We start from the raw sequence: 24,105 nt of genomic DNA, 5'->3' as shown, positions 1-24,105 counted from the left end.
ATTTTTTTTTAACATGTTATATATCATTCCCCATAGATTTTTTCACGCTGATTTCAAATCTGGTCTCAAAAGTCTACGATCTGAGGATTTTGCAAAATCGATTTCTTCTCGTTGAAAATAATGTAACATCATTTTTAAATTCTTCTAACGTTTTTACTGTTGTAAATTAATAACCGCTGTGTAGTTATCATTATTATATCGCCACTTTTACTTTGTTTAGGATTCCAATAGGGATACGTTTATATCGATATTATATTTATAGAAATTTGTATATATTGATTTCACGCGTGAAAGAAATAAGGATCTGAAAGGCAAAGAACAATGGGGTAATATCGGAATTGCTAAATACAGAGAGAAGGATCTCGGCGCAATTAATAAGTAAAAAGAAGAAATACCCACGATATGAAGGAAAAGGGTAGTTGGGTGGTAACTACAGGCATAGCATATTGCAATATGATATTATGCGGCACTCACAGTATGATAGGGTATTATCCTCACGCAGCTCGGATTTACATATTGCGGGTAACCTGGTATTATATGAAATCAACTGTACAACTACAAGTTGACCATTAAACATCGTTGGTCACCGCGTCTATGAGTTTAAATGCACGTTGTATCTCAATATCATCAAGACTTCCTGTAATTACTGATTCGGTAATTCGTACTTTCCATATTAAACAAAGTGGAATGGAGTGAATATATTTTTGTCAGATCGCTCTGTTTGTAGGTTCAATACTTTATTTGGGCGAAACATTCTGTCAAACTTGGAAAAATAATTCTACGACCTTGTGGAATATAAACGAGTGTGTGTAAGATACATAATCTACTTCATTCTGTTTAAATTGAATGAGTGACTCGTTAGTTTAGATTCGAATCATTTTCGAGCCTGCATCGATGTTTAAAAAGTCACGCTTAATGTTAATAATCCTGTTAAAAACATATTCTCACAAATATCTTTGTAATTTATACGTATTTATTTATTTCATGTTCCAAGCGAAACGAGATGACAGTGGAATTTGTAACGGATTCGCTTAAAACTGGAAAATGAGTAGCACATGTTTACTCTTTGGAATCTCGGCGAAGAAGTCCGAGGCGCAAAACGGTGTCACGTCAAACGCTGTCTACTTCTCCGCAATTGTTAATCCGAAGCTATCACTACCGATTCACGAGCCTTTACAACAACCACGTATCGCCTTTGGCAATGACAATTTTAACATTTCATGTATATATTCGGGTGGACCTTATTTTTCGGGTTACCCTTGGTTCGTCGACAACCCATTTCACCGACACTGTTTTCATCGACACGATTTAACCGACAGTAACTTTCGTCGACAACCCATTTCACCGACACTGTTTTCATCGACACGATTTAACCGACAGTAACTTTCGTCGACACTATGTTTTCATCGACAGTCCGTCTTTAGCGACAAGTTTGAGTTAATCCATTTCCACTGACACCAAATTCGCGTATTTGCTAATGTAGATTAATTGTTATTATCATTGTTATTTTTTCGACGCATTTAGTTGCTTGTATAATAAATAATAAAGAGTATTACAAAGCGTTGTTATTTAGATCATAGTTTTTATTGCTACTTTATTAATCAGAATTTCTTTAAATAAACAAACTTTATTAATAGGTATACACAAATGAATAAAAAATCATAATATTTCATTTAATGTCAAACATAATTGTGTAATAGACTACAAAACATAAAAAAATTGTACAATTTGATATGAATAATGAACTCAAACCTGTCGTTAAACACGGACTCTCAATGAAAACATATGTCTACGATTTGACTGTGTCGATGAAAACGTAGTGTCGGTCAAACCGTGTCGATGAAAACATAGTGTCGACGAAAGTTACTGTCGGTCAAATTGTGTCGATGAAAACAGTGTCGGTGAAATGGGTTGTCGACGAACCAACGGTAACCCTATTTTTCAACTATGAAATTTTGAGCGCGCCGCGCCGCGCCGTCCCCTAAAATTGTTCCATTTCATGAGAAATTGATATATTTAAAATTTTAAATCAATCAAACGTCGTGAGGACGTGGCACATCGAAAAGGCACATCGAAGTTTTGAAATAGAAATAACTGCACGCTAAATGTAAAGAGTACACTGAAAATTCAAATTAAATATTTTATGTCTCCCAAAATATCGTAATTCCTTACCGTCACTCAAGCACTTTATTTTGTACGAATTAAGATTATTTCACATGAAATGGCCTGTCTAATTTCTGTCCTCCACCTTTCCGCTAACAAGTCCGTTTTCTAGACTGCGGACTGCGGATGTTTATGCAATTTTCAACTTTTATAACCGAACTTTAAGAAAATGGAATCAAATAGAGTGCTGGTTTTAGTGGGAACAGCCTTTGTAGATCGAAAATAAATAAAAATTGTACTAAATTCTATCGACTTTTACATTCTATAGCAGTTTTTGAAAATTTTCATATGGCTTAAATGCATACAGATCCGCAGTCTAGTAATACCGGCGAGAACGACGCTTTCCAATTGGAGTAATATAACTCTAACTTGCTCATCCCAAATCAGATGGATGGCAAAGGCTATGTATTCTTTAAAAATATTTTTATTTAGAGATCACTTTACATGATTTACATGATGATGAAAACGGAACACATCAGATTTGTATTTTTGTCGGTATATTGTATCTACAAGTTTGGATCCAAGCCCCAATTGTTGCAGAAACTCCAAAACAAGACCCTGAGTTTTTAAGTCGCGTAGCAGCGTAGCACTACTGGAATTTTCTAATCATTTATGGTACCTAACACCCGAAACTGTAACGCTTTCCTTTTTTTGACCCAATATTCTGCATCTTATACAAAACAAATGATTGTAGCTTTAGGTACCGTTAATGATAATGTTATAAAAAGATTAAAAGTTCATTCAAGTTGGTAACAACATTGCAGCCTGTACATATGTCTAAAAAACTTAAAATTTTTTTAAAGGGCTTTCAATTTCCCTGGATTTTTTTATAAATAAGGAGCCCTAACAATGACAAAGTGATTCCAGTTATAACGTAGGCTTAAATATAGTACATTATTTAGCTGTAGTTAATGATTCGGCAGAACGAGGAGTCGAACTTATGCAAGAATTTAACGATGTACTATCACGAAATGAAGGAAAAAAACGATTCATGATGCAAACTATATCAGACTACAGAAAGCGCTATCTAGACGCAAAAGGACTACATTAATGAAAAATTTGTAAAATGTCTAGCTTTGTTGCCTTGTGTGTATTAAAAGGTAATTAAACCTCTATTTTTCTATTCTTCGTCTTTATATGGTGTAATATTTACCACATCCAGACAATGCAAAAATTCGCAGACGAATTGGCTATACATACCAGTCGGTACCCTTACTCCGCCGCGATAATTAGCACCGCGTCACGCTGGTACCTGCGCCACCTTCTTTAGCTGCTGATAAAACAATAAACGACATGTAATCCAGTGGTATCGTTAAAAATGCTATATACGTTTATACTAAATGCTTTTATTTCGATAAAACAAGCCAGAATTCCCCCACACGCCAGGTGCAAGACTATATTCCATTATGCATAATTATTGTTAAATGGCAAGAAAAAAGAAAATCCTGAAACATGTATCCCCTATTTTGGATCAAAGATCACGCACCCAAGTTTACATTAAAATTAACTAACAATAAATAAGAGAAACTACAAAAAGAAATCAAATTTTTAATATATTGTTTAAACAAAAAACTTTTGTTAAAATTTTCTTGCGCGACTACATTGCCCATTGAAAAACACACAATTTAAAAAAAAATTCAAATTTTTTCGACCTCTGGTTTCCGAGATATCTCAAAAAGTATGGTTTTGACCCCCAACTTTGAGGGCTGTTTTCACCCCTTCAAAGTGGATGGTTGCCGATGAAAAAAAAATACGTGTCAAATATTTTTCAAAGAACTATAAACTCCCAAAGTTTTATCAAAATCCGAATTTCGCATCTGAATATGTTCCCTTGTTAGTTTAAGAACACAACTGAAAGAATTGGTACGTAAAATTTAACATATATATTTACAAAAATATGAGCACAAATAAATATAATATATATATTATTATATTTTTGCACAAGGGGAGAACATTTAGTCAAAATCAAAAGTCTTTCCTTCAGATATTCTCATTCACATACATGTTTATCGTAACCTTAATGTCACTGTGCGACATCTTCCTTTTATTCGATTAACTTCATCTTTTGCAAGAATTATTTTCTTCTCCAATTTTAGGAGGCGGCGTGAAAAAAATCTCGCGAGAAAAATTTCGATAGGTATAGCTAAGATGCACTCTAATATATGTACATACATACATACATACCACAGTTATAGTTATATAGTTATAGTCGCATGCGAGACTCGATGTACTCGATCGACAAGTGTAGTGAAGCGTCGCGTCGCACAGTGGTCTAAAACGCGAAATTTAGTGACATTTTGGTATAACTTCTAAGGTATTTTAATACCTTAGATATATGTATATGTATATGTATATATCTTTAGATATCGACGTGAAATTTGGGGTGTAGGATATTAACATGTAATCTTTTTTAATAATGTTTCGTTTATTTAATAGCTTTTTTAACTATATTTTTTAAACATATTTACAAAAACACGTTCGCTGCCAACAACGAGTTATCTCGTAGGCGAAGTTTGTGTTGAAGCTGTCATAGAACATTTTATAGCAAAAACCGACTACGATATAACTCGTATAATTAATAAAGCAATTAAAAATTATCTAAATTCACAATATCTTTCCCATAAATACATGTTTTGTATTTTTATTTTACAATTAATTAAAATTTGTTGGCGTGGTGGAACCGTTTTTGAAAATGTCGCTCGGCAGCGAACGTGTTAACAACATTTTGCAAATTTTTTTGAAACGGAATACATTCAGCTTAGTCAATATATTATTCTTCTAAATTTTTGAGAAATCGCTATTTGAATAAAATTTGTTTCTTGATTTTCCAAGGCCTCCGGAGAAAATTTATCTTATATTTTTCAACTTTGAACAAATATTGTGATGTTATTATAAAAGATATTGGACTGTTCTTTGCAGCAAAAGATTCTGTATACTTTCCCGAATACAGTGATATCCAATATTAATACATTATGAATGTTTAAACATGTTTAAACAATCATTAAAAACGGAGAGACACCACTTTTGCATCAATTTTTGAAAATATTTTTGTATTTATCTCAAAAAATATAAGGGTCCAGCGTAAAATCGAACTATATCACTCCATAGAGCAGACTTTTTTCTTGAGAAACCCCCTTTTTCAAAGAAAAATGTCGCTTCGAATGATCTCAGGAACCTCTCATATCCGGATGTTCAAGGAATTTTGAGACACCCTGTATACACAGAAAAATAGTGTTATTTACAAAACAATATGTACAAACGAATATGGCATGAACGTCATAAATGAAATTAATAAATAAATGAATCGCAATGTTATCTGAATTGTGTTTTTTAAACACATCTATCGATATGCATAAGGAAATCACGGAGCGTCACAAAAATTTTTACAAAATGTGAAGTATTGTGAACTACAGCAACATCTCATATGTACATAATTTCGTTAAAATTATATCGATACAATACCTACAGTTCTTTACAATTACTTTTATGGTAGACATTTGTTTTAGTTTATTGTAGTATCGACTACACTCTTTGATTCCCTAAACCTATGCATTGTGCAATCAAATGGAAGGTGATATAGTTGCATGCATAGGTAGCATTCAGCTCGGTATGGTTATAACGCCAGGGTAGAGAGTAGAGAGTTTTGGGTTCTGCGGTCAATAAAGGGTATCATGACGGTAAACAATTGACACCTAATCTGGTGCTGCGCAAAGCACTCCCTATGCATACTTACATAAAGCGTGTGTAATCAGAAGGTACAGCCACAACAGAAACTGTACCTAAGATGCATACACAGATCGTTACATAAATTCATTTCGTAATTCTGCTATACGTATCTGTGGATATCATCAATGTAAACTGTAATAGAACAATAAGGCAATGTTGCAGTAATATGGTCCATTGTAATAATCTTCCTTAACACGATGGCGTGTCAGAGAATTATACAATAAATAGAAATAAGACGGTTTATTAACACTCTGCTAGACATTGTGGTGCTTTATCAATTCAAAATACGAAATTATTCGACCAAGAAGTTTTCCCTGATTTTATATTCCCTGTTATTAACACCACCTGTACGGAGTACTAAAGCTGACTATTTTACATTACCTTACAAAAATACATAAGAATGTATCTATCCAAATTAGTAGCCATTTTTTGAAATTTTTATGACATACTAGCAGCCCTCGGCACGGCTTCGCCCGTGCTAAGAGTGAGAAGAATTTTATTTAGATTTATAATTAGATTTTGATCTTAAAATAATTTAAGCTAATGCTAACATTTAGCGTAAGTCGAGTGGATAAACAATATTTTTGGTTTTTTGATTTGGTGTGTATATGTATATGTATAGACTTTTTGGAGTCCCTACTCTGGAGCAAGCAACATATAGTTGACCATGCGAAAAACATGGTCGGAATATGCGGTAACAGTATTTATTATTGAAGGATATTAAAAATCACACATAAATTATCCTGTTTTTCGTCAAAATATTCCTCGTGCTCAAATACCTACATATGTATACCAATTTTCATAGCGATAGGTTCAAACGGTATAAAAGTTCATGTATTGCAGCGCCATCTACAGCTGCGAGTTACAACAAATTAAATAGCGTAAAAACCTTCTCCATCAAAAAATACATATATGTATGTGCCAAGTTTCATGTTGATCGGTCAAACATGATGTTTCGAAGTCTATTGTATACGAACATCCATTTTTATATATTAAGACACACAAAGAAATAAATCTGTTGAATATCCTGAGGATCCTCATGGATACATCTTTACAATCTCAATAATCACATAAATTAAAGACATTAGAACTCATCAAATTCCTGGAAAGGTAGTGCTAATAGAAACCATCATTAAGTACATACATGTATTTCACACTTATTCAACAATTCGCTTACTGCATGAAAAGAAAAAGTTATGAAAAAATTGTTATTGGTCTGAATTGCGGAGAAAATACTAAAAATTGCATTTTATCACTTCTTCGTGTGGGCCTATATTGAAAATGTAAAAAGTTCATTTCGCAGATCTCTATTAAATATACAGGGTGAGCCAGAAGAAACAGAACACCTGAATATCTTTGTTGGATTTAAAGATACGAAATTTGGCGACATGGGAATTTGAATGGTATCGGAGGACGCACGTCGCACAGTGTGCTCGATTGACGAAGCACGCGACATTTTGCGAAAAAATCAACTTTCTAATTTTGATATTTTTACAATTGATATCGATTTCTAAATGTCCGCCGACCATGAAAATGATAAAATTAATCAAATACAATAGCAGTTCTAGTTGTGATACGCGCATGAAGTTAGACAGTTTAGGAATATCGATTTTCCCTACATAATTTGGCTGTTGATTCTTAAAGTGTCCTGATAACTGTGATCAACTTCTTGCCCTGAATTTTTTTCTACATCAAAATGCACACTTTATTGATAGGAAATCATACTTTTCATTGACAATTATGTTATATAACATATTTTTAAAAAGATACTGGGCAAAATGGAAATAATCGTTTAAAAATTGTATCTTTAACATGTGCTATCTTTCGGGTCCCAAGAGGGCCCACTTTTTAACAAGTAAGGATTTTTTCAGTGAACCTTCCTCTCTATATTGTGACAAAACTGATTTCCTCCTTCGAGTCCTTTTTCAGGATGTTATTGTCTAAACTAGTCTGAAGACATCCGCGTCGCGTTATCTTGTCCGCGCTCGGACGCGCGCTACGCGCTGAATTAGTCAAGTACGCAGCCTCTAAAAATCTGACAGAACTGTGTTGAATATTTATATTTATATTATATTTTTATTTAATATTAATTTATATTTTGCAGTATAAATAAGTCAGTCTTTCATCTCTGATATTTTGACTGCGTTGAGTTTCACGAATTCTTTTCGACAGTGCATAAGTTGCATTGTAATTGTTTACGCGCATCGATCTTCAAATCTTTATGTTTCGTTTTGTCGATGCAAATTTTCGATCGAAACAGAATTATTGTCAGTCAGAGCAGAACTATCAGCCTGTGCAGTACTGTGATTCCGAAATTATTTTCAGTTTTATACGTTTTCTGTTCATATTATTTACAGGGTGACAAAAAATAACGGAGTTAAACATTTCTTATTGTAATTCTGTCAAATCGACGAATTTTGAAAAACCAAATGATAACAACCATAACATAGACCTCTAGTATTCATATATTTAAGAAGTTCCGAAGTGGCCACCCTTTGAGCCGATTCAGAGGTTCAAACGTGTTTTGGAATTTTCGGCTATGGGCCGCAGCTCTTCTGGCGTCATTCGGTCCCACACCCGGCGCAGAGATTTTTTCAGCGACTCGAAACTTTTATGGGGCTGAGCACAGACCCTGGCCTCCAAAATCGACCAAACGCTGGAGTTCATAGATTGAGATCCGGTGAGTACGGCGGCCATTCCGCAGATGTGATGAAACCTGGAAAATGGGATTTGCTATGGTTTTCGTGGATCAAGGGGTCAAAGTCAACCAAGAAGTGTATCGACGGGACATTCTCGAAGCCGTCGTACTTCTGTGGGCTCAACAGTACCTCGGCGATCCGGAATGGACGTCACAGCAGGATTCCGCGCTGGCCCACAGGGCGAAAACGACTCAGGAGTGGTGCAAAGCCCATTTTCCAGGTTTCATCACATCTGTGGAATGGCCGCCGTACTCACCGAATCTCAACCCGATGGACTACAGCGTGTAGTCGATTTTGGAGGCCAGGGCCTGTGCTCGGTCCCATAAAAATTTGGAGTCATTGAAAAAATCTCTGTATCGGAAGTGGGACTGAATAACGCCAGAAGAGCTGCGGCCCATTGCCGAAAATTTCAAGACACGTTTGAGCCTCTGTATCGGCGCAAAAGGTGGCCATTTCGAAACTTCTTAAATATATGAATACTAAGGCCGCTATTAGACTAGCGCAGCCGAGTTGCGCCACCAGTGGCTCAGCACGTCGGGGGGCATTGAAACAAATGTAACCTATTAGACTACGGTAACTGGTGGAGCCACCAAAAATTGTTGCCGATCTGGTGGACGGCATCGACAACCGGCCGGGCAACATTTGGAGGCGCCGCCACCAGCCGGGGCATTGATTTGAATGTAGCCTATTAAACAAAGCCACCAAGTTGCGCCACCAGCATCGCGAAAACACGAACAATTGACGTTCAAATTACCACCACATTTATCGTAAAATAAATAAGAGCACGACACAGCGTTACATCGACAGCGGGAATGAACGCTTGGTGGTACCACCAGTTACCGATTCATAAAAGCTCTTCAATTCGGTGGCGCCACCAAGTTGCGCCACCAAGTTGCCCACCAGTGGCCTAGTCTAATAACGGCCTTAGTCTAATAGGTTACATTTGTTTCAATGCCCCACGACGCGACGTGCTGAGCCACTGGTGGTGCAACTTGGTCTAATAGCGGCCTAAAGGTCCATGTTATGGTTGTTATTATTTGGTTTTTCAAAATTCGTCAATTTGACAGAATTATAATAAGAAATGACTAACTCCGTTATTTCTTGTCACCCTGTAATATAATACATCAAGTAAGTTAATATATATATCAATTATATTTTATTTTTAGAACTTCATATGCAGTAAGGAGCATAACTGATTTACACACTTCAAACCAGAATAACTTTTATATAAATGGACCAAACGACTTCAATTTCTCTGTAAGGCTAGAAGAATTAGTTTAGTCAATGATGTCTAATAAATAAGTTGAAAAATGCATTTGGTCGAAATTGTGAAAAACAATACTAAAAATTGATTTTTACAACTTTTTTAGCTGGCCCAATAACGAAAATTTAAAAAATGTGTTTTGTCAACTGGTATAAATTATGTACGCCCTGAAAATTTCATTGAAATTGGTTAAGTGGTTTACGAATTATAAACGATCAAAAGTGGTAAAAATTTCAATTTTTCAAGATTTTCGGCCTTAACAAATTTTTCTTAATAATATAAAACTTAAACATTTTATCTATTTGCATTAAATAGCGAAAATATTAAATACATTACAGAATAAATAATTTATAAAACTGTGTTAAATTAATAAAAACGATTAAACAAATGTAAAATATATTAAGTTAAAAATCATTGAGAAGTAATTATTTTTTTATATATTTAGTTCAAATTTCAAAAATGTCGCGTGCTTCTTCAATGGAGCCCACTGTGCGTCGCGTCGCCATCATAATATTATTCTTCTTTGTGCCTTTTTTAGGTATTTTCAATGTCACCAGCATTTTTTGAGATGGAATGTCCAATTTTTTATGCTCGATTTCGATAGATTCTGAGTATGTATGTATCGGTTTGTTCTTCAAAAGAATACATCGTTTACAGTCTCTTGATTCGATGATATATCATTCCTATCATTGATGTTCTGCGATATCGTCCAGAAGTGTTTATCTGCCATTGCCAGGTTTATTTATTAGATATTCATTAGGTATTATATAGCGTATTTACTAACCCTGGCAATGACAGATAAACACTTCTGGACGTTATCGCAGGACATCAATGATAGGAATGGTATATCATCGAATCAAGAGACTGTAACCGATGTATTCTTTCGAACAACAAACCGATATGCTTCTCATTTACGGAGAATGCTAGCAAAATTCAGTGAGAGCTAGAGATTTATACGAGATTTATACTTACCCTGTATAACTGGGTATACGAGCTGGTAAACTATTCTATCTAATGTCAGCGAAAAAATTCACAAGTTGTTTGGTTCGATTTTTAAAAAGTTATCGTCTTTCCAAAATTGTCCGAATATTTTTGTGAGTTACTGCATCTAGCACCATTATCGTATAAATAATTTTCCATCAGTTAATGTATAACGAAAATTCATTCGCCTCGAATTATATTTTTCAGTTCGGTTTAATGCCTTCCAGACAGATGTAAGAGCATATGGTACCGCGAACGGTACACGGGAGATTTAAAGCAGTCGTAAAAATGTTAAGCATGAAGCATAGATACATAGGCGCCGCGCCGTGCGTCGAAACTGGACTTTAGAGCTGAAGACGTCAAAACAAATGCTGCCGCATGAATCGATACCGATTCTTAATACTTTATTTATGACTTTCCTTATTTCGTGGCGCAGTTCGAACTGCCAGAGCAATCCCGAGACAGTTAAACGAATAGGATAAATTTTAAACTTTTATTCAATCAATCGGTTAAACTTACGTTCACGGGTGAATCCTCCAATGGCCTTGACCTTGACATACACTACTGTGATAAAGAAAGAAGCACCCAGTATAATTATAAAACATAATGACAAACAATATCTTCATGTAGCAATTGTATTGTACAATATAATTGATTTATTGCACAAATTTCAAGTTTAGATTTAGGGAAATTTCAAGTTTAAATTTAGGGAAATTTCAAGTTTAAATTTAGGGAAATTTCAAGTTTAAATTTACGGAAAAATTTTTCCAATAAAAATCGAGGGAAATTTCAAGATTAAATTTAGGGAAATTTCAAGAATCAATTGACGGAAATTTCTAGATTACATTGAAGGAAATTTTTAGTTTAGATTTAGGGAAATTTCAAGTTTCAATTTAGGGAAATTTTTACAATAAAAATCGAGAGAAATTTCGAGAATAAATTGAGGGAAATTTCCAGATTACATTGAAGGAAATTGCAAGATTAAATTAAGAGACATTTCAAGTTTCGAATTTCGGGGAAAGTTTTCAAGTAAAAATCGAGGGAAATTTAAAGATTGAATTTAGGGAAATTTCAAATTTTGAATTCAGGAAAATTTCAATTTTTGACTTAAAGGAAATTTCAAGTTATGAATTCGGGGAATTTTAAGCTAAATTTTGGGAGATCTTCCAAGTTAGAATAATTTTTTAATTTTTTCGACATACACATAGGTTAGTACTTTTTTATAACGAATGTCCAGGTGCATCGATTGATGTATTTCAAAAGACCTCATTCCATTTAAAAAAATATCGATGACCTTGAAATCTCATTAAAAAATGACCTCGAAAATTTTTTCCCTTACACCGTTACATGTGGCCCTTCAAACAGTGTAACTTTGTCCTAAGAAGTTTTTTTGTACAACGAAAAGTAACGGAGATATTTAGGAGTTCTGTTTCTTCGGACTCACCCTATATAGTCACCATTCTTTTCTAATTGTAGAAATTGCAACTATATGTATAATTGATTAATAAAGCTGTATTCTTTAAAATTTAACCAATCATCATCTGATATGTATAAGCAAATGTTGTTCAAAATCTCGAGTTCTACAATATATCTGAAAATCGTCGAAATTCAGAATGGTGTCAGCTTTCTAAATGATTACCTTTAAAGTTGATGAACAAACAACTGAAAGTCGAGCTATTTTTACTGCTTTTTTGGATCTGCAGAATACGAAAGCAATGTCGGTCATTGCAATTTCGACCGTCTGTTTTATATTTTACTTTCGCATTTTTCGGGTCAACGTAATGCCCAGCCTGTCTACCAATATCAATCCCACACACGAGCCAAACAATTAGCAAAGGCGACCTGACTTTCGTCAATAATTTTCGTTTGGGAATACATTTTTCATAAAAAAAAGGAGTGACAGTTAAAAACAGTCTCAGAACTGTGTCCTTGCCAGTATGCATATGTCATGGCTATTGGAGAGCATCCTTTCTAAACGTAAGTTTTATGAACGATTCTAATAAATATATTTGTACAGTGGAAAACAAAATTGATTCAATGAAACCATTTTTCAACAAATCTTTATCCACTTATTTGTTAAAGCACGATAACGATAAACTCACGAAGTACGTGGTTTTACATCTATTTGAGCTTATAAGAAACAATTAATATTTTCATTTATTTTACATTTAAAGAAAATAGACAAATATATGTGCCCATAATTATGAAAGTCTAAGTCAAAATTGAACATTTTCAAAAATAAATTTTGGTACTTTGGGATTATCCCGTCGACCTCTCGCGCCATCATAATGGAAAGCAAGTTCCAAAATAAATAATATAATAATAATAATTTAATAATAATATAATAATATAATATAATAATAATTATTATGATATAATAATTATAATATAATAATTGTTATTATAATATAATAATAATGTCGTGTTTGGCGAAAATGGTCGACGGAATAATCCCAAAGTACCTAAATTTTCATTAATACTATTAAAATTCTAAATTTTCGAATGTTACATAATATAAAAATATTTTTTAACCTATTCAAATGTAATCCTTTAAATATCTCGAAACAAGAAATATATGACTTACAATTAGACTGGATTCTTACAATATTTACGAGATATTGATCCTCTTTGTTCCTCTTCTAGGTCCCACAAGTATTTCAGTAAAAATGGCGGAGAATGATATTCTTGATTTAATTGCCTCTCTCCAAGAAAACCCATATATTTTCGATTTAGTTTAAGTCGGAGCTTTGTGCTGGACAATCCAGAAATAAGTGGCTGAAAATTGAACCATCTTTGGACTGTTCGTGATACGTGATTCCGATCCTAGTCTTGCTGGAAAGCAATGCCATTTTCTTCGACTGGCATATTTTCGGTTGTCTCTGTCAGTTGCGTTTGTAATATTTCTTTACACGACCACTGATCCAACGCCATACCTCGTACTACACCCCCATGTAATGAATGAAACACCATCTCCCAAATATGTAGTCATTTAAAGGTTTTAGTCTATCTCCAGAACTCCTTGGACGATTGAAATGTATTTTACTGTTTTTTCCACAGTAAAATCACCATTTTTAAAACGTTGAAACCATTCTCTACATGTTTTATCGGAAACAGCATTATCGCCATAAACGTCTACAATCATTCGATGAGCTTCAGCTGCAGTTTTCTTCCAATTGAAGCAAAAGATTAACACTTCGCGCAAATGACGCTTATTCGGCTCAAATTCCGACATTTTCAATGTAGAAAAAAACGATGTCATTGATGCAAGCGTATATTGTTATGTATTGAATTTTATTGAAAGATGTCCAAACTAAAAAGTTAACATTACTTTAGACGTTATAGTTAACGACAGTTCGAGCTACAGCTACTCGACGCTAAACGGACGGAACTTTCCGATTGACCTAATACTTATTTGATGTAACAATACTGAATGTACGCATTGCGAAAGAAACTTTTGGGCCAACCTAATACTACAACTTCCTCCTATTCGATTTTTTCTAACGATTACCGTTTACAAAAGAAAACACTCGTACAAATGATCGCGAACACCTTATATATCACTAACTAATTGTAAGTAAGAGATGAAATAGTTTTACTTCGTTAAAACTAAAGGATTAATGCAACGTTGTTAGATGAGACAGGATGTAACTAAAGGATTTTTATATCTCCGTCAGCGTAAGTTATCGTGCGAATCATCTAGCAACGTTGTTTTAATATATGAACCATAAAGCGTACCTTGTATCGAAACTCGGAAGTATAGTTGCTTTTAAAGCGGATGCCCGCGCCCCGCGTAAAAGTTCATGTTGAATGATAGGTGGGAGTGTCCGGAAGCCGGTGCCATAGTGAGTGCAGGCCGCCCAACATGAATTACGAATTCCTTTGTTCTTTCTTGAGAAAGGTTCACCTTCTCCAGAAAAGAACATTAAACTATACAAACGGAAAGTTTCTATCGATGAATATATTTTCTAAGGATCTCACTACCACGCCAGGCAGAGAAAATTACGAACGTAATACGAACAAGTTGATGTATAAATGAATTAATTTCATTTAATTATTTATTTATTGATGCCATGAACCTAGTTTGGTTTATGTAGCATACATTACTATGTATATAATACACTCCTCAAAAGAATTAAGGGATCACTTGTGCGAACCCGAAAAATTGGTCCCACTTTACGTGATCATAACCCCATCAAAAATTGCCGTATCGATATCGTTAAACAATAGTTTGAACGCCTGAAACCTATAGTTTCAGATTTTTTACAAAGTTATAGCGAGATGAAGACAACATTGACGGTTAACAAAAATTTTGTGCAACTTTGGAACATCACACGGGGAGCAACAAAGTTTTTTGATAGATCGCGTTAATATCATTTTGAAGGGCTCTCTTTTCTGTGTAAAATGTGTGGTTGTTGATTATTTTGCGATTTTTTTTATTCGAGTTATTCAACATTGAACTAAATGTTGGCTTTTTAACTTTAACTGGCTCTAGAAAGCGAAAAAATTATCGTAGAATCTTGTGCAAAAAAGCAATAGAAAGAGCGTTTCTTTCTCTTCAAGGCACTCCTTTTGTTTTTTCAAATTTCATTAACATTCTGATATACCGGTTTTTCTGAAAATATGCTTAAAAAATGCACAATTTCTATTTTTCCTTTAAGTCGCTATATCTCGGCGAGAAATGATCGTAATACCATGATCCGAACGTCAGATTGAAGCAGACATTCTGCCGATTCGATTGAGTACCCCATGAACTCGCTGCGACAATTTTTTACCTATGGCAGCTGTGTTTGAAGTTAGTGCTTCGCAGAAATTAGCGCGCCGCGTACAGGAGAGATAGCCCTTCCAAATGATATCAACGCAATTTATCAAAAAAATTTGTTGCTCCCCGTGTGATGTTCCAGTTAAAAAGAACAAAAGTTTTTTGCAAAGTTCCTAGATTTACTAATTGATCGAAACGGTAGCGCCGAAAGCATCATTACATTAGATGATGTTCCAAAGTTGCACAAAATTTTTGTTAACCGTCAATGTTGTCTTCATCTCGCCAGAACTTTGTAAAAAACCAACATAGCAACAATTTAAAATAGAGCATCTGAAACTAGAGGTTCCAGGCTTTCAAACCATTATTTAACGATATCGATACGGCAATTTTTGACGGAGTTATGATCACGTAAAGTGGGACCAATTTTTCGGGTTCGCACAAGTGATCCCTTAATTCTTTTGAGGAGTGTACTTTACAAAAATAAACATTAGCGCTATAATGTCTCGTACGCTTAGAAAAAAAATTAATAGTGTAGGGAGGATAGTGTTTGCGATTGAGGAGCAGTTGAGACAGGTGTTCTCGTTCTGAATCATATTCTGGACATTGCCAGATAATATGATTGAGGTCGTGAACCTCCGCACCGCATTCACAGGAACCATCTGAAATGAAGCGTACTCTCGCCAGGGAGGCATTTAAATTATAATGATTCGAACGGCTTCTGTTGACAAATCTAACAAAACCTCTCGGTAATTTGAGACTCGAAAACCAGGGTATTCTTGAATCGCTAAAGAAATGTTAAAAAAAATATATGTATACCTTTGTATAAGGCTTCAGTCTTAATTTTATCATTCGATGACATTCTCATTTGATATTTGAAATCGCTAAAAAGATCGGTAAACGGTATTTTAACCATTACCGACCGGTGATTATTGCATAATTTTGAAAAATCCATGGTACATGGCTAAACACTTTTTAATGGACCCTGCAATAGCAACAGCAATTTTCATTATAAACTAACAAGTCACCCTCAATAACGTCATCTAATAGTTTCATTTAAGATTGCAATGTCAAAGAAAATTTCTATACTTTCCTTTGGCACAGCACAATTATTGAAAATCCTATTAATAGGCTTCCGGTAGGTAAAGTGTTAACAATCGATAGGGTTCTTGATTCTGTAGCTTCTTTGGCTAATGAGTCTGCCTTTTCATTTCCTGTTAAGTCAATATGCGCTGGATTCCAAATAAATTTAACAAACTCTGTTCTACCATTGCTGGATATAAAAGTATAAATGAATTAATCAACGTAGAAATTGTATAAGTCACTTTACATGAAATCAATCGAAAATTAGTAATACTCAAGTTTCCCGTTATTTTTATAAAATTTCCTTGATTGATTGAAATGATTGTGATGAATGAAAGATTGAAATAAACCTAGCCATACAAAAAATATAAATTTCCTTTTCTCTTTCACGACATTTTTGGGGATTAAGACGTTTTAATCACTGCAGCTGTAAAAAACTAATACGGCAAGGGGTTAATTGGTATTTCGGCCTTTATTGGTATTTCGTTTCATTCAAAATCAGGTCGATCGCATACTCATAATTTGGTTACATAGATGTTTATTTCACTTTTGTACTCTGCGGTGATTATACATATTAGGGGAGATGTTTTCGAGCATCAACGGGAGTAACGTGAAACAAGTGTTCTAACCACGCTGTGCCGCTAATTACTTAATACTGGCGGAACATGTAGAACTACGCTTTACATATACGTCCGCTGCATTACTTGTTGCACGTGTTCTTTTTCATTTGTACTACCAGCCATATGGGGGGCGACAGTAAACTTTTAATTTCGGACTATGATTACGAATCTTGGTATTTTTTTTTTAGTAAAACCTACTGCACGCACAGAATATTTCGTTTATATTCGCTACCTTAATATCACGGTCGCTTCTAGAGATACGAAAAAATACGCGAAAAAGAAATTTGTTTTATGGAGAAGGAAAATGTGCTATTTCCATTTTTATAAATCCGCTGATAAAAGAAAACATAATATACATATACTGTTGACCGAATTTATGTTTTAATTGTCTGCGATGAGACGTTTCACGAATTCGTATAAAGAATTACAGAAGGTGATGACGCAATACTGTAAACTATTGGCTAGAACAGATATCAGAGAAATTATTATAATTATGAAATTATACTTTCCACAAACAAAAAGTAAAAGAAGGTGCAAATTGGGGGCATCCTTTGTTATAATCATTTGACGAACTGTCATGTGTAATAAAAACATTAATAATTGGCAGAAGAGGAAAGTACCACTGTTTGACCTTTTTCAAAATCCATCAACTTATTTCACTTTTCCATTGTCGCGGTATTAGATAATAGTGCACACTAACAATCATAACACTCGTAAATAATTATGTTTCTTCTATCGATCGTATTTGCTGTTAATAAATGTTAAATGCTTTTGGCGCAACGGTTCAATCGTTTACTACTAATTATGAAGCAATTTTGCTAATTATCAAACAAAATCAACGTTTCGATCCTAGTTTGGATCCTTATCAAGATTTATTTGAATCGCGTCTGTAAAGTAAATATGTTATAATAATTTCAAAAACTATTAAATGATTGGATATAAGGAATATTGTTCATAAAAACTCACTCACTTGCTTTGGGGAAAATAAATTTATAATAATTGCGTGGCACGTGTGTTACGTGCGTCGGACATGTTGTTGTCAAGACACTGATGTAAGAACGTATTGAAAACAATGTAGGTTATATCTATCGATATAAGGCGGTAAATTTGAAAGGTCATAGCATGTTCTTAAATCCACTATTACGAATATACCTTGATGGTAAATCGTTATTAACGTTCAACTTTTATTGGAATCAGTTTCATACAGTTAATTGTATACGAGAAACAGCTAGTTCAAAATTTTTTAGATAATGACAAAAGTAAGGTTTATTGGAAAAATTCATCATAGAACATTACTGGTTTAGTAATGTTGCGTAATATATTCATGTATCTTAGGTGTCTCATACATAAGATTTACGCTGCGATGTTTAATCATATGAATAGTTTCCAATGGTAGCCTTTGTTGTAAATTTTATTCTTTGTCAATAATTTTGGCGTTCTCAAAATCAAATCTATGATCCATTTCAAGTGAATGGTTTCGTCAATGCAGTATGTTGTAGTGGAGGTAAGGAAATATTATGCTTATGTTCTGTGACACGGGTTTTCAAGTTTCTGGACGTTTATCCAATATACATATACTATATGTACACTTGACTACATCCCAAGCAAGGTATTGAGTATTCAATATTGCAACTTTCTAAACGTGGTAGTTTGTCTTTAACAGGTGGAAACTAGGTTTTAAGATAATTGTATGAATTCCTACTCTTCAAAAGATCCTTTTTATGTACTTTGAGATGTTCTCAACATAAGGTATAACAACGGTATTTTTCCAATTGATTGGACCAGTTCTTTTAAATCTATCTTCCTTTCGTTTTTCACAACCAAAAGAGGATGATATAATTCAAAAATACGTTCCTTGGCGATGTTTGACGTAAAATTTTCTGAGTAACCGTTGTGTTTTAATATATTTTTTATTAACAGCAAATTGTTGCGTCGAAATTCGGGATCAGAGAGTAAGATAGCTCTATCTATCAAACCTTTGATTAAGTCCACTTTATGTTGCAAAGGGTGAAACGAGTAGAAGTTTACATATCTACCCGACTAGCTAGTTTTATGTAACCAATTCGTTTTTAACCTATTTTCGGTTCTAATGACACTCACGTCGAGAAAGCTTAGACTTGAATTGCTTTCCATCTCATATGTGAATTGTAATCTTTCATGAAAGCTGTTAAATGTGTCCAACAAAATTTTAAATTGTTCAGATTTTATACATGTGATTATGTCATCGACATACCTTTTATACAGAACCAATTCAAAGGATAGTTTTAAAATAGAATTCTCTTCTAATCTTTCCATTACAAGATTTGCAACAACTCGGGAAATTGGAGACCCCATGGCTGTTCCAAATATTTGTTTGTAGTAAACACCATTAAAAATGAACACATTGGCTTCCAATACAAACTTAACAGCATGACGAAACTCGTCATGTTGTATGTTAGTATGTTGTTTTATTTCGTCCCAACGACAGTCTAATACCTGTAAAGCTAAATCAATTGGTACGTTTGTAAATAAAGATGTTACATCAAAGGATACTAACATTGATGAATCACCTGGAATTTCAATTGTTCTAATTTCCTTGACGAATTGCCAGCTAGCTACTGTATGATGAGGGAATTTCCCTATTATTTTGGACAAAATGTTAGCGAGAAATTTGGACCGTTTATAAGTGGGACCGCCGCGCCACGCCGATGAAAGAAACAATAATTCTCCATGTGATAGCTTTTCTATATGTGTCTTAGGTAGTGCATGAGCTCTGGGTATTACCTCATTGTATGTTTTTCTGCGCCGAAAGCATTTAACATTTAACATTAACTCGTAAATAATTGAAGATGTAAATATATGATTTCTGAGATTTCTCCTGTATTGAAATCATTAAGGGAAGAGTTTCCATTTCTTGCAATCGACAAAGACAATTCTTATTTTGCATGAAGATCCGCAGTCTAATTATAACAATACACTAACAGTAACTGTAAGTAATCAACTTTCATTAATATTATGATTACCTAGTAATATTAACGCTTTACCTACCGGAAACCTATTAATAGGATTTTCAACAATTTTGCTGTACCAAACGAAAGCATAGAAATTTTCTTTTACATTGCAATCTTAAATGAAACTATTAGATGACGTTATTGAGGGTGACTTGTCAGCTTACAATGAAAATTGCTCTTGCTACTGAAATTATGTAATAATCACCGGTCGGTAATGTGTTAAGATTATCTAGGATAATCCTAATAAGATTTCTTTTCTGAAGCACGAACCCGACGTACAATTGTTCTATCACTCTCACAGTAAAACAAAAAACAGAACTAGGGATCTCATTAAAAAATGAGGAAACGCGCGAAAAGTAAAAACAATGGAAAGTCTAGTTTCGACATGGGTTATGGCAAACAAGAATTTTTTATTGTAATGGTAGATACATTTATTAGTAGACTGCGGATCTTTATGCATTTAAGACTTGTGAAAATTAAAAAAAAATGCTAAAAGATAAAAGTCGATAGAATTTAGTAGAATTTTTATTTATTTTGGATCTGCAAAGGCTTTTCTCATTAAAAATCGGATTTTATTTTATTCCACTCCTTCCTATTCCTATACAAGTATCCTTTTAGTACTTTAGTACTTATATTTCCTAGTACTTTGTCATTAAAATTCAGATCAAGAATTGACAAGAATTTTATCTTCTTTCAATGGTTTATTCCTCGGAAAAGTTTACAGAGTCCGATACTGTCCAACAAATTTATGCTAGATATATAACCTTCTACAGAAATCTAAAAATAATTTGTGAAAGTACACCCATTAGCCTTTTACAACATTTTAACAGCATCAATGATCATTCGAGTGTCCGAGTACAAATACAATGCCAAAATCAAAAACTATTTTATCTGAAATGTGTCTAAAATGTGTTTAAGCTGTGTAACAAATGGAACAAATTATATGAATAAAATTTCCTTTTTTTACTATGAGCAAAGTTAATATTTTTCTTATTCAATGAAAATGCTGTCTAAGTAAGTTAATAGCGAATTTCGGTGAAGTTCCACATATTATGCATAAAGGATGTTCGCTTCGCAACAAAACGCTCAAACATCTCAAGACGTACCTAATAATAATACGTGGTGTTGAATGTACTATGAATGCGCACGCGATTAACTTCTAACTTTTTATTTTAACAAATAATTTTCAAATCAACTTCGAGGTCGTCAATTCTGTGGTAAATTGCATGTAAATATGAAAGTGAAATCTTGAAATTAGTGGTAAGGTTATGCCAATAAAGTTCAACTGTAGATGATGACAATGTCTCTAAAGTGATTTATCGAATCTTTCCGTCGGAGGATCGTTAATCATCCAACATGCTTTATAATCATTTCTCTGCATAAAGATGTATGTATATTGCAACTTGAACATTTTACCGCATGATCACAGCAAGCATTATTTGCAAGCAAAATGTGACACAATTAAATGTACACAACTATTATAATTGAGTGAGTTATAACAATTGAGGTCATGCTAGTTTTAACTTCTTAGCTAAAAAGAGTATTTCAAATGTCGATATCAAATACAACTTGTTTTCACTATAAAGAATTTCACTACAAAACATGTTAATATAGTTTATAATATAGTGTATAATATAGTTTATAATAATAGTTTTTAAGTTTCCAATATTGGCCTACATAAAAAAGTTGTAGACAACAGTTTGTATTATTTTCGTCGTAATTCCCAACAATTTCAATTTTTTCAAAATTCCTTTACTACGTCATGTAGTAAATAAATTGTTCCAATTTCTCAAAACAAAAATCCGAGTCGTATGATCTAGTATTAAAAAAGCTATCGTCCTTTTAAAAGTGTCCGAATATTCCCGTGGTTTACTATACATATGTATACATATACAATATAGTCCAGTCAATGAATGCTAATTATAATTAGGGGGCGTAGAGGGAAATGGAAGGAACACAATTTTCAACTTTGGGACTTTGTTTGGACTAGTTAGGAGGTAAACATACTAAAAGTCCCCACTCCTAGGAGGTGAGCGGGGTGCAGGGGGCACGTAGAAGATCCCTTTTTCGGTTTTCCGCTTATATCTCGGAAACTATGCGTCCTAGCGATAACACCATTCTATACAAAATTAAAGTTGACAAAATGTGCCATAAGATTGATTCTATTCATATTTTCGCTATCTCGCATAGTTTCCGAGATATCCACGTTTTTTTGCCTTATTTGACTAGCTAACTCTTCAGCACAATTAGGGAACTTTCAGCGCGTATATCTCGGAAACTATGCGAGATAGCGAAAACATGAATAGAATTAATCTTGTGGAACATTTTATCAGCTTTAATTTTGTATAGAATGATGTTATCCCTAAGACGCATAGTTTCCGAGATATAAGCGGAAAACCGAAAAAGGGGACCTCCTACGTGCTCCCCTGCACCCCGCTCACCACCAAGGGAGTGGGGACTTTTAGTATGTTTACCTCCTAACTAGTCCAAACAAAGACCCAAAGTTAAAAATTGTGTTTCTTCCATTTCCCTCTACAACTTTTCGTTGACTGGACTATTACCGTTCATAAGTGTTTAGGCATTCCTCTTTTCATGTATTATTGGTACAGAATTACGTTTACCAAAAAACATTAGAATAAAATGAAATACAGTCAGTCACAAAAATATTGGGACACAAATATTGCAACAAAATTGCGATATATTGGAATTGTTGAAAAAATATTAAAAGTTGGTTTTCAACTTTTTATGTGGGCCTATATTGAGAATTTAAAAAGTACATTTTGTAGTACATGAAAAGGGGGGGGAGAGTACCTAAACACTTATGAGCGGTAGTGTACATGCATCTGGTGTCTAACAACAACGAATGGAAAACATTTAATAAATATCGACCACCTTTTTCAAATAAAAAGCAGACGAAGCAAACGAGTAAAAATCAACTTTGATTTTTGCAATATACATATAAATTGTGTTGGAGCAAACAATATACACATATATCGTATATCTCTAACAATAAGCGTAAAACGATTTTTGAATTTAAACATTGTTTTATATGAAACATGTAAACATCTGCGTGTACAATTCACTGCGTTCAAATCAATTACAACAACCGTTGCTTTGATGTGGAAGCGATAAAAATATTCAATTTTGTTTAATACGTTCGCTGCCGAGTGACATTTTCAAAAACGGTTCCACCATGCCAACAAATTAAAAATGTTTTATGACAGCGCCAACTACGAGTATACTCGTAACGAGTATATTCGTAGCTGGCGTCTGAACACAAACTTCGACCTACGAGACAACTCGTTGTTGGCAGCGAACGTGTTAAAAAAATATTCATGACCTAAATATCTGAAAAAATGACTTTAAAGTTTAAAGCTTTAAGAAAAATGTTTTTCGTTTGACATTTTTTCGTATGATCAATAGACTGCGGATCTTTATGCAAAATAAAAAATGCTCGCATTCATTGCAGAACGCAGGAGCCAAATAAAAATTGTATTCTCCTTATATCCTATTAAGCTGCAACTAGTAAATACTGTTCAGAGCACAAGAGAAAACTAGCTGGACGGGAACGGGGCAAGAGGGGCATTCCGAGCATTCCGCACGGTCTTTATAGTAGGTATTTAGTTACAGTAATATATATATTAGTTACAGTAGGTATTTATAGCCTGCTGGGATAGTCTGGCGACGTGCCTTTTCCTTGTTAGCCTTTTGTCTAGGATGACACCTAAATAGCGCACCTCATCCGAGATTTGTAGTTCGGTGCCGAAAATAGAGGGGGCTTTAAAGTTAAAGCGTCGCTTTCTCGTGAAGAGTACCATTTCCG

This window comes from Lasioglossum baleicum, chromosome 11 (genome assembly GCF_051020765.1).
Source record: "Lasioglossum baleicum chromosome 11, iyLasBale1, whole genome shotgun sequence".
Classification (NCBI taxonomy): Eukaryota; Metazoa; Arthropoda; class Insecta; order Hymenoptera; family Halictidae; genus Lasioglossum; species Lasioglossum baleicum.
The sequence above is the reverse complement of the archived record's forward strand: the minus strand, read 5'-3'. Positions refer to the sequence as shown.